This window comes from Meleagris gallopavo, chromosome 11 (assembly GCF_000146605.3).
Source record: "Meleagris gallopavo isolate NT-WF06-2002-E0010 breed Aviagen turkey brand Nicholas breeding stock chromosome 11, Turkey_5.1, whole genome shotgun sequence".
Taxonomy (NCBI): domain Eukaryota; kingdom Metazoa; phylum Chordata; class Aves; order Galliformes; family Phasianidae; genus Meleagris; species Meleagris gallopavo.
Genome location: NC_015021.2, coordinates 16,761,939 through 16,772,582, shown reverse-complemented (window position 1 = coordinate 16,772,582; position 10,644 = coordinate 16,761,939). Strand labels below are relative to the sequence as shown.

At 38.5% G+C, this 10,644-nt stretch overlaps 1 long non-coding RNA gene across 1 annotated transcript in view; it reads left to right on the top strand.

Annotated features, from left to right (window-relative positions):
• Positions 1-1,307: 1,307 nt before the first annotated feature.
• LOC116217058 overlaps positions 1,308-10,644 on the top strand; it is a 27,860-nt gene continuing 18,523 nt past the window's right edge. The window contains exon 1 of the long non-coding RNA XR_004160975.1: positions 1,308-1,948. This is a non-coding gene — a long non-coding RNA (uncharacterized LOC116217058). The remainder of the gene's footprint in view (positions 1,949-10,644) is intronic.

Sequence of the window (10,644 nt, the reverse complement as noted above, 5' to 3'; positions counted from 1 at the left end):
TGTTTCTGGTTTTGTCATGCCCATAAATACAAAGCCTGCCAGAAGAAGCACACCTCAAAACAGTTACTTCTCTTGGTTCAATTAAGAACCTAATAGAAGTAGAACAGACATGAGTAAGCTTCAGATTCAAGTTAATTGAATCCCTCCACCAGTTTGCTTGTCCCTCCTCACTGTGTTAACATGCTAATCCAAAGTCATCATACATCTCATGTTACCTCTTAGCTACAAAAGAAGAGAGTTTAGGAGCCTGTATCCAGCCTTCCAGAAGCAAGACATTTCCTCTAGCCTTGGAGCATGGTCTTAAACTACTGGAGCCAAAACAATACCATCCCTTCTCACAGCTAGATGACTCCCTCACTCTCTCTCTCTATTTTTTTTTTATTTCAGCTTTATTTGTTGTGCTAGCATACTGCAGAAAATTCCCATTTTCAAGGGGTTCTGCCACAGCGTGCTCTAATGTACTGCTAGAGTCACAAAGCAAAGCTGACACTGAGTAGCACATGGTCTTTGTTGGAGAATTATTAGGGAAATACAATACAATCCCAATACAATTGGGATTCTGTAAGTTGGTGATGGAGCTGCATGTAGAACAGTGCAGCTTAACAACTGATGTGAAGAAGCGTGAGGGTCCCAATTGGTGGTTTTAGAAAGAATTCTTCTTTAGAAGGAAAAAGGGCACAACTGCACTATACCTAGAAGTAAATGGTTTATAGGAAGAGATTAGTAGCTTTCCTTCCTCCTCACCCTAGTAGCATGCTTTACAAATTCTCTTTCTGTCCTTCTGAAGACAACCATCTTAGCTTTCACCTGTACTAATAGTCCCAGACTGCCTCAGAAGACCCAACACATGCTGAATTTTCTTGCTTATAACTTTTATTTAGCTTTAAGGTTAACTTCCATTTCAGATGTGAAGAAAGGCTCACATGCCTGAATGCTTGTGCAGTTTTTCCAGCTATTGCGGTTGATTTGATAAGAGAAAAACAAACTAGCTCTGCTTATCACTTTAGATAATCATGGCTATAACAGTATTTAACAAGAATCACTCATTGGACTGTTTTTAATGTTGAAAAATTTGAGCATGTACTAAACTCTGAAATTGTTTCATATTTGCTATTTTCTCAGTACTGTAACATCTTTGAGAAGTGACAAAACTCAGGCCTGAAATGCTTACATAAGTGACAAGAGTGTTCAGAAGCCTGGTAATGGTTTTAGCTTCTGTTGTCACAGGCTGAACTGGTTGTTAGTTGGTGTAAAAAGAATAATGAGAAAGCAGTTAAATTCTGCATCTTTGTGTCTTTTTCAGGCATTTCACTGGTACATCAGAGAAAGCAGAAAAGGTTGCCTGGCATTTTATAGAATGTTTCTGGGTGCAAGACGTGGATCAAATGAAGGAGTTGCATTTATAGACCTAGAAGTTATATTTATAGACCAATTGTTTCTTTAAGCCAGCTATCCAGTATGTAGCAGTTAATTTTACCTAAAAGAACAGAAAAGTTTTTTATGATTTGCAACAGAGCTTCATGTCACGGTCACTTCTGAAGTTATCTATCCAGGTTTTACTGAACTACTGTAAGGACAGATCAACATCAAAACACATGAGCACACTATAGATGCATAGCAAATTGTGATATAAGCACCAGCTCCACTGTCTTGAAGTAATGGAATGGAAATAATGGAAAGACAACAGATTGGGGGTTTACAATAACAGATGAGACCTCGGTGTCTGTATTGGAACTGTTGAATCACAGCTGAACCTCTGATTGATCACCTGAGGCGAGCACTGAGTCAGCCCTGGGAGCACAGGTGAAGGCAATTCAGCTGTGTGACCAGAGGGGGTGGAGCTTGGCTGCATCACTCCCAGACCCCAGTTAAGGGCTCACTGCTACTGAGGAAGGATCTCTCTCTGGATATTGCTCTTTTTGAAGTTCCTTGTGAGCCTGCAACCCTGGTGAGTACTTCTATTTATCTCTGATTATCTTTTCCAACATGATAGTCTCCCTAGCCTAACTTCTCTGTATACTTACTGATTATGTAATATTTTACAGCACCTGTATACTTATTGATCTTGCAGTGTCTTAGGTTTGTCTGGTCAGCAGTGGACTGTGATGATTTGTTACCATTTCTACTGATTGTTTCGTGGTTTAAAATTCAAGAGGGTTTCAAACTAAAAAATTCCACATCTTTTTGATCGTAAATCTTTAACTTTGCTGGGTAGAGGCCTAGAACATTTGCTGTTTTGTGAAGAATGAGGACACGTGGCACCTGGTAAATAATAAATGTTAAAAATAAAGCATGAGGAACCTTGTTGTAAAAATAGGGCAAGAAAAGCATTGAGAAATATCAACAATAGGATGAGGATTACCTAACAAGAGCTGTCATCCATTATTTGTCATTCAACTTTACAATTCTAATATCTAAAGGAAGGGCTGTTGCAAACTTAATATTAATAAAATGCAAAAATATGGTAAAAACGCTTGGGAACTGGCATAAGCTAGAAATCCTTAAAAAGAAGGGAATGGGGAAAAAAGGGAAAAAACAAAAAAAGCCCCAACGAAGTAAAGTTTGAAGGAAAGAAGGAAATTAAGAGTTCTGCTTGCTTGCAGTTTGTTAGTAAAATTATTGAATTTCTGAGGGATATAAGAATGTTTATGTTTTATGCATGATCTTATACATAAAGGTACGTAACTGTCATGAAACATTTCTGGTTTTAGTCTTGTTTTGGTGAACGTATTTCACTGATTTTAATGCATTCAGTAAACATAAAGTTGGCTTGAGCTCTCATTAATAAAAATTCCCAGTAGGATTTTAGGATTTGTTAATCCTAAGGTGGCATGCAGGTGAGAAGAAATTTGTATGAATAGTTGAAATATTTTTTGATAGAAAACATAATTACAAATATTATCTATTATTTTAGAAACTAAGAAATGCTCATGAAATTTTCTCCAACAAATCATTCTTAAGTCAAGGCAGAATCATGAGAAATTCCTAAAGGTTAAAGTTATATTCATAATGAAAGCATGCAACTCTGAAATTTATTTGCAAAATAAAACCATTCTTGTGTTTTGAGAAATTTTTTCTTCACAAGGACCGAAGTTCCCCCAAGGAACTGGAATCTTTTATTTCAACTTCAAAATGAAATTCAGAGGCTCCTATTTTGAAGTTTTCAGATTTTTTTCTATGAATACTTCATATAACCTAAGGAAGGACCTGATTCTGCCATTGTGTACCAAGTGCGCTGCTCTTTGAGTAGTCAGTTCCTTTGTTCTTGTCATGCCACTGTGTAATACTGTAGGTAATAAATATTTTCAAGATTATGTTGTAGTGCTGTCAAGAGAAAAAGAAGGTACTTGGATAATATCTTCAGTATGGTGAATCTGCCTTGTTCTTCCCAGTCTAGCCCTGAGTTCTGTCCTGCAAGTGGTTCCAGGCAGCACAGAGCTGCAGAGACACAGTTATGGTAGACTTTGTGTCACTCCTGTGTCTTCACTACTTATTTTTCTGTGTTTTAGAAAAATAACACACCAGCTCTTAATGGTATGAGTCTGGCTGCCTGCTCCCTCAGTAACCTCTAATCTATCTGTCTTAGTTATCTCCTGTGATCTCTGCATGCATCCTTTTATTTACTATTCTCTGCAACAGAGAGAATCTTCTAGCAGTGAGCATTCTATTTTTCTGCTACATCCAGTTGGCACTTCATATATTTATCTTCAAGGGCTGGTGACACATGTATTCCATGTACAGCAAGATGACATCTCTGGATGTAAATCTATCTATCATCTACATATGCACAGAGAAAGAGAAGAGAAAGGGTGAAAGAAAGAAGACAAAGAAAGTGATTGGCACTGGAAACAATTACATTCTTCTGTCAAACTGTGGCACATTATTTTTAGGCAAATGTGCCCTATAAATCTTGACAGGGAATATGTCAGCAGCATTTTCCATCATTGGTACTCCCAAAGTGATCCACTCTGCAGATACCCTATAGCATCTGATGTTTTTGAGAGCTTCTGACAGTGGTGTGATGCTCTTTTTTCTGTAGGTTTCCTATACAAGTTTCTGAACAAAAGCTGTAAGAATTTTGCCAATAAATTCACTATATTATTTTTCCTCTTACAAAACCATATCAGTGATAGGGAACTGATTTGTTTCATTCAAAATGCTTCCAGGTAATGGCTTTGCTCATAGTGACAGGCATTTGCACTCATCCAGAAATAATTCTCAGCACAGTAAAAATTTTTGCAACTCTCAGTTAGCAGGAGTTTGCGGAACTCTTCACTGAGGAGGAGAATGAGAAAGAGCAGAGCTGACTAATAGAGCAATGCTTGCAGAGTGCTAAAGAAGGTCATTGACCTATAGAGGAATAGAAATTGGTGTTCCACATTCCTTTAGTGGCACCACATTTTAAAGAGGAGCCAGGTATCTTTCCATCAGATTGTCTTCAATACTCCAGGGTGAAATTTTTCTTCTGTTCTTATTGCCTTGAAATGTTTGTGTCACACTACCTGAGATGTCGCTGTCTCCCACCTGGAGTTGGGGGCACTCAGCTCCTTGAATGTGCTGTTGCCATTTGACAGACTGGTGCTCAATTGCACTGTTCTTGGGTATATGATGGCAACTGTTAGAAAAGAGAGTACAGTTGATTTTGGTGATGAGGTGTGAGGCTGCCTTACTTCTGTTTCTCTGGTTTTGTTCTACAAGGGGTGAATCCCAGTAGGTGCACAGCTGAGTGGCCACATCCCCAGCTTGCCATGGTAGAGTGATAATGGCCTGCTAAGGAAATGAGTAATAAAAGTTAGGGTAAAAGTAAATTAATTAAAATTGATATGTAACTTTGGTACAGTTCTAGCTAAAGGACCAAAAATTATGTGGGTACTTACTAAGTTTCTTATATTCTTTCTTTTTACATGTCAGCAGCATAGAAATCAGATATGAAATAGATGCTAAAGTAATGAGGATTAAAGCCAATTGCTTTCAGTTGATCTAGTTTTGCATTGCATAGAATAGCAGATCTTTGAGCGTTTCTTATGAAGTTAGCGAAAGGGGAATCAGATGAGTCTCCAAGATTTCCAAAATCTCAGACCTTTAAGACTTCCTACATGTTCTTCAGAGAACTATGAATGTGTAGAGGTGCTTTCTAAAAGCAAATACCTGAAGATATTTGTGCATGTGAATTAGAACTTTTTAGTTAATTTGTTGTTCAGATCAAAACAAAGACTAAAGTTTCAGAAGAGGGAATGTCACTAATGGGGAAATTCTGCTCTGAGTTGTGTGCAAAACTATATCTAAATGATAGCTAAATGGAGTTAAAATATGACATTTTCTGGCTCCAGTGGGTCTTCACTTAGACAAGTTCTGAACAATCCCCAGTTGTGAGCATTTTCAAGAGGAAAAAATAAATGCCAAGTATTATTAATTTCTGTACAGTTATTTTCCATAATTCTGAATCTCTTTTCATAAATAGAAAAGCTTTGCAGGAGACAGTAGTAATGACATACTGTATGCACATACCTTCTTAATGTGTGCCAATTATGGTTTTGGAAACTGCACACAGCAACTGCAATCTCACAAAAACCTGTAAATTGAAATGGAAGAAAATTATTTTAAGACTGCCTTGTTTCTCAGGCATTTATCTCTCTACCAGACAAGAAAATAAAGTAAAAAGAAACTCTCAGAAGCCTGAGGCGTCAGTGCAACTTCTTATGATAACAAATGATCTAACTGCTTATGAGATGCTATTTCTGAAAATCAATGGATAGTGACAATATCTTTTAAGAAGATTGCAGCATTTAATATTAAGTTTTCTTATCTTCCTAAGGGCCAAATCCCAGCTCTCAATAAAATCACTGAGAATTTCGTTAATGCCTCTAACGAGAGCGTGATCAAACCTCAAGAGCCTAGTTTGAAAACATATTAGCTTTTTGAGAGTCACTAAGAACAAGTTCAAATTAGCTGCATCACACCATGGAATCACAATCTGTACTTGTTTTTGTATCTTTGTGTCCATGCATTCTATATGTATAGAGGAATATTTGATTCTAGAGAAGACTTCATTTTCAGTGAGTACAATTGCAAAGGTAACATCTTGAACAGCAAGGGGAGCTGGCTGGGCAGTCTGTTAAGGTCTATATTAGCTCTCTGTTGTCATTATTAGAAAGCATTTGTGCAGCAGCACAAGTGATATTTTCTTTTACACTAAATTGTCATTTTAGAAGACATGCTTTTGATGTGATGAATCATGAGTTCAAGGAAGGAGATTTCCATATCCATGTTGAGTATCTGGATTCTGTTCCTGTGGCTTCTCTTTTGCGTATGGATAAAATAATCTGAAGTTGCTACCAAATTCCAAGAACTAATTCTCTGAATTACTCTTTGATTTGAAACTTCACCTGGCCTGGATACAGACAGACTTGACAGACTGAGAACTCCTTGACTTAGCAGGCAGTGATGCATGGCTGTTCTTTCTTGGTGGGCAGTTTGTCATCTTAATTTCTGTGATCCAATAAGAACACAGTACTCAGACTCAAACCAAGAATAGCTTTTCTTCCAGTCAGTTGTGAGGAGCTAATCAAGGAAGCAATTGTCAGTGATGTCTAGATATTCAGTCTTGATATCCTGTCTATCACCCATTCTATGTTTAGACGGTGTTTCTTGCTCTCATAGTCTCTGATGCCTTTCAGCTTGTCATGGTTGCTATCACCACCGTGTTTAGGTGAGCAGTGACACAATCCTAGTGATGTTCTTTTCATACTTGACCCTGAAATTTCAGTCCAAGGTCTGGATTGCCCAAATAAAACAGGGATTTCTTTCTCTCCAAGCTTTCTTTAACATACAATTCCATTCTTCTTTCTACTTGCTTTTCTTTTACTGTTATCATCCTATCTATCTTCTACAAATTTCTCCTGTGCCTTTTATATTAATATTTCTATGTAAGGTTAGGCATTCTAGTCCTGGAAATCTTCTTACACTTTTGTTGAGTGCTGTCTGTGCTACATTCAGAGATGATGTGTTCCCATGACCTCATCCCAGAAGATAAAACACACCAATCCATTTGGTTTCCTGGTAACCCCCTAAATTTTGCCATCTGAGCCTGTTACCCTCCCTTATAAAATTATCATCCGTAAGGACCATGACACTCATAGCCTCTTCAGTGCTACTTAGGATCCTGTCTTGATGCATGCCGAGATGTCACAGGTGATCCCCAGCCCAGGCAGGCTTTCCTGGGAGCACTTGTTAAGCCCAGTCCAGTTACAGGTCAGTACCACGAGCCTCATGAATGTATGCAGTTGTTTATAAAAGGTAAGAATGTTTATCTCCTAAAATGAAGGAACTACATGGCTGACTTCAGCTGACCAAATATTCTTAAGAGAGGAATGATTAGCTGACAGTGTTATAGGCTAAGGTATGAGACATTCTTATCGAGCAGTGCATTGTGCACTTTTATTTAGATTAAAAGTACTGAACTTTTACAATCAATTGCAGGGAAAAAAGGTTCTCAGTGAAGACAGTGTTGCTTGCAGCCATGGAGAAATCATACAGATAGTTCTTTGTGTGAATTGCTGTGGAGCCAAGGCTCCTATTTCATGTTAACTTCACATGTGCCTGCTGTTATATAAGTAAGATCCTATTTAAAAAAAAAAACAACCCAGAACATTTTAATATGCAATACAACATGGAAGAAATAGAGAATGATTAAGGAGGTATCGTTATTTTGTAAACAAGTTATGAGTATCATCACAGCCTTCGCAGCAATTAACAGGTTACTTTGCTATGCAGACGTGTTGGAAGGGTTCTGTTACATAAAGAAAACTGCTCAGAGTTTTTGCTCTGTTTGCCTGTATTTCCTCTGTTACTGGAACTATATAGAACTAATTGCAATATGAGCTGATTTTTCACGCTTTCATGCTATTAAAGGATCTCTTTGGATGAGTGTGTGCTGCCATTTGGAGATGTGGGCAAAAATACTGCTCTTGCTTTCCTGGTTTAAGGGTTGTGAAATGGGCATGGATACATGGGGCTGGTTTGTTTCCATGCGTTAAAATGCAAATCAAAGCATTCTCTATTTTATGCAACTTCTGTTCTCCTCAGAGGGGCTTTTTGTCATTTGTAATTTCCTCTTGAGGAGTGTCCTACCTGTGTTTCCTTATACAGAACCATGTGTCCTGAAGTGAAGAGAGAGATCCAAAAAAAGTGGGAACATTAAGAGGTGCCAAATAGCTCTAAGCTTTCCAAGAACTTATCCATGTGGTGAAATCCCACAGATTTTTTAGGATTGATTTACTTCACCACAGCAACATCCACATCCTCTTGTGCCTTTCTGAAGCTAAACATCAGAATATTTAAGTACAGCTAAGCTGCTGCAGCCAGTAAATGTGTAGAGGTGTGCATTACCACTGAAAGCAGGTTGCATTACAATCTGTCTAGTGACCCAGATATATACAATAACTGTTTCCCTGTGCACAGTATGCTTGTTGCTAGTAGCTTAGTAACCAATAGAAATCAGAGATCAGAAACTGTCACTTTGAAAGAGCAGAGAGTAATTTAAATCCACCTGAGGCTGGTTCACAGGGCTCTGTGTTTCACCTTCAGCAATGTAATACCCTGTGCAGCAGCCTGAAATGCCACATTGCAGTACATGTCAGTGGGAATTATGTATGTGCTAATGACAAGTCAGTGTTATAAACAGGAGTCTTCAGTGTGCACTTTTTTTAATCCTGTGGTTTATTTTGTATTCCTGGGCAAAGTTCAATTTTCTGCCTGAGTTCCAAAGGCAAGGAAGCAATATTCAGCACCAAAGGCACCGGGGTGAGAGTCAGGAAATTGGAGCTCTGTTCCCAGCTCTGCCACCAACGTGGTGCTGCGTCATCTCAGAGAGGGCGTTCAGCGTGGGCTGTGAGTGAGCACATCCACCCAAAGCAGTGAGCCGAACTCCAAAAAAGACTGGACTACTAGGCAGTAGAGTTCAGGGTGTAACTCATTTCATCCTAAAGGAGATATCTGAATTATGAGTATTTCTCACAGAAACAAAACTGTACCTCTCAGCTAACACAACCTATATGTTTGTACAACATATATGATCAGTGTTGGAGCACAGGGGCTGATCTGCTGTCCCTACACATTTTGAATCTGCCATATTTGTGTCTCTGTCTGCTGTCTGGCAGAATTGCTGCAAATTATTAACAGTATTTATGAATATCTTAGAAATGTTGTTAGGAAACATCTAGCTCAGCTCTCAGCACTTGATTTAGTACTAAGTGGCACAAATAAGGGGGTGGTTAGGCTGCAATGGGGAGGAAAAAGCAGCACTGATGGGAGGCAGGAATCCATCCTGCTGCTGTTCCTGCCAAAGGCATTGAGTTACCAAAGCCAGACTCATTGACTAGGCTTACATTTGTGTTCCATGCTTTGTCTAGTTTACATGGAGATGATTTTCTTAGCTATATCAGTAAGCAACTGGATTGACTAATAGAGACTGTAAGGTGCAGTCCAATGCCAAATGATTGCCATAATTGAAAAATATGCTGTAATTCACTTTATGGATACAGTTTAACTCAGCAGCTCTGTGTGTATGTGCGGTGGCTCTTTTACCCCAACAGAATCTGTGGCTTAGTTATGAACACTGTTTACCTTATGACACATTTTAAAATGACAGTAGTTTGGGTTTTTTGATTGTCTGGTTTGTTTTTGGTTGTTTCATTTTCTTCACATGATAGAGTGAGCAGCAACTTGGAAGGTAAATAAGCAGCTACATGTGTGAAGATTCTGATGTTCAGCAGTAGCCAGCAGACACGGGTAGGAGTGTGCCGAGAAACATGGCAGGAGAGGTGGTTTCAGCTTGCTGAGGTACTCCTGCTGCCCAGAGAGTAACTGCAGCCTTACAGCAGAAACCAACAACTCTTATTGGAAGCGTAAGTGGGGAAAAAAAGGACCTCTGAAAAATCTTTTCATTAGATGAAATTATCTTTTATGGGACTGAGCTTTTTAAAGGCAGCTTGGGAGCTCTAAACAGTTGCTTTCAATTTGCATTCATAGAAATTGGGTGTCTGGGCTTTTAGGGCAGCACTGATAGTCTGCACAATAAACCTAATCCAAATACTTAGTCGCTTTAACTTGCTCTCCTGTTGTTTTGCATTAGTGAAACAGAATATGGGGAATAGTCTCCTGAAAATAACTCTTTGCAATGACCATCAATTAACATCAGTTTTATTCTTCACATCATTTAATTTTATCCAAATCATTTATAGAGGAGTACCTGCTATCAGCCACTTTGCACAATAATCCTTAGTGTTCTTTTGGCACTGTATGCAAAGAAGGTACTGAACTGTCAGTGCTAATATATACCTCACTGCACATCATGAGAAATAAAAACGTAATAATATTGCAATGGGAAAATTAGAATACAGAGGTTGTGTGGAGGCAGAGTCTGAACAATCTTCATACTATCACTTAGTGCTGAAGTATTGATAGCAGAGCTGTTGTCCTGAAATATCCCAGACAAGAACAGAACCTACTTGGAAAGGAGTTGGAAGACTTTCTATGTCTTCAAGTTGTTATAATTCAAGGCAGATGGACAAAATGAGAGGAAAGAAAAAAAACAAAAACAAAAACAAAAAAACAAATTTAAGGGAGAAGCCCAAGATGACACAA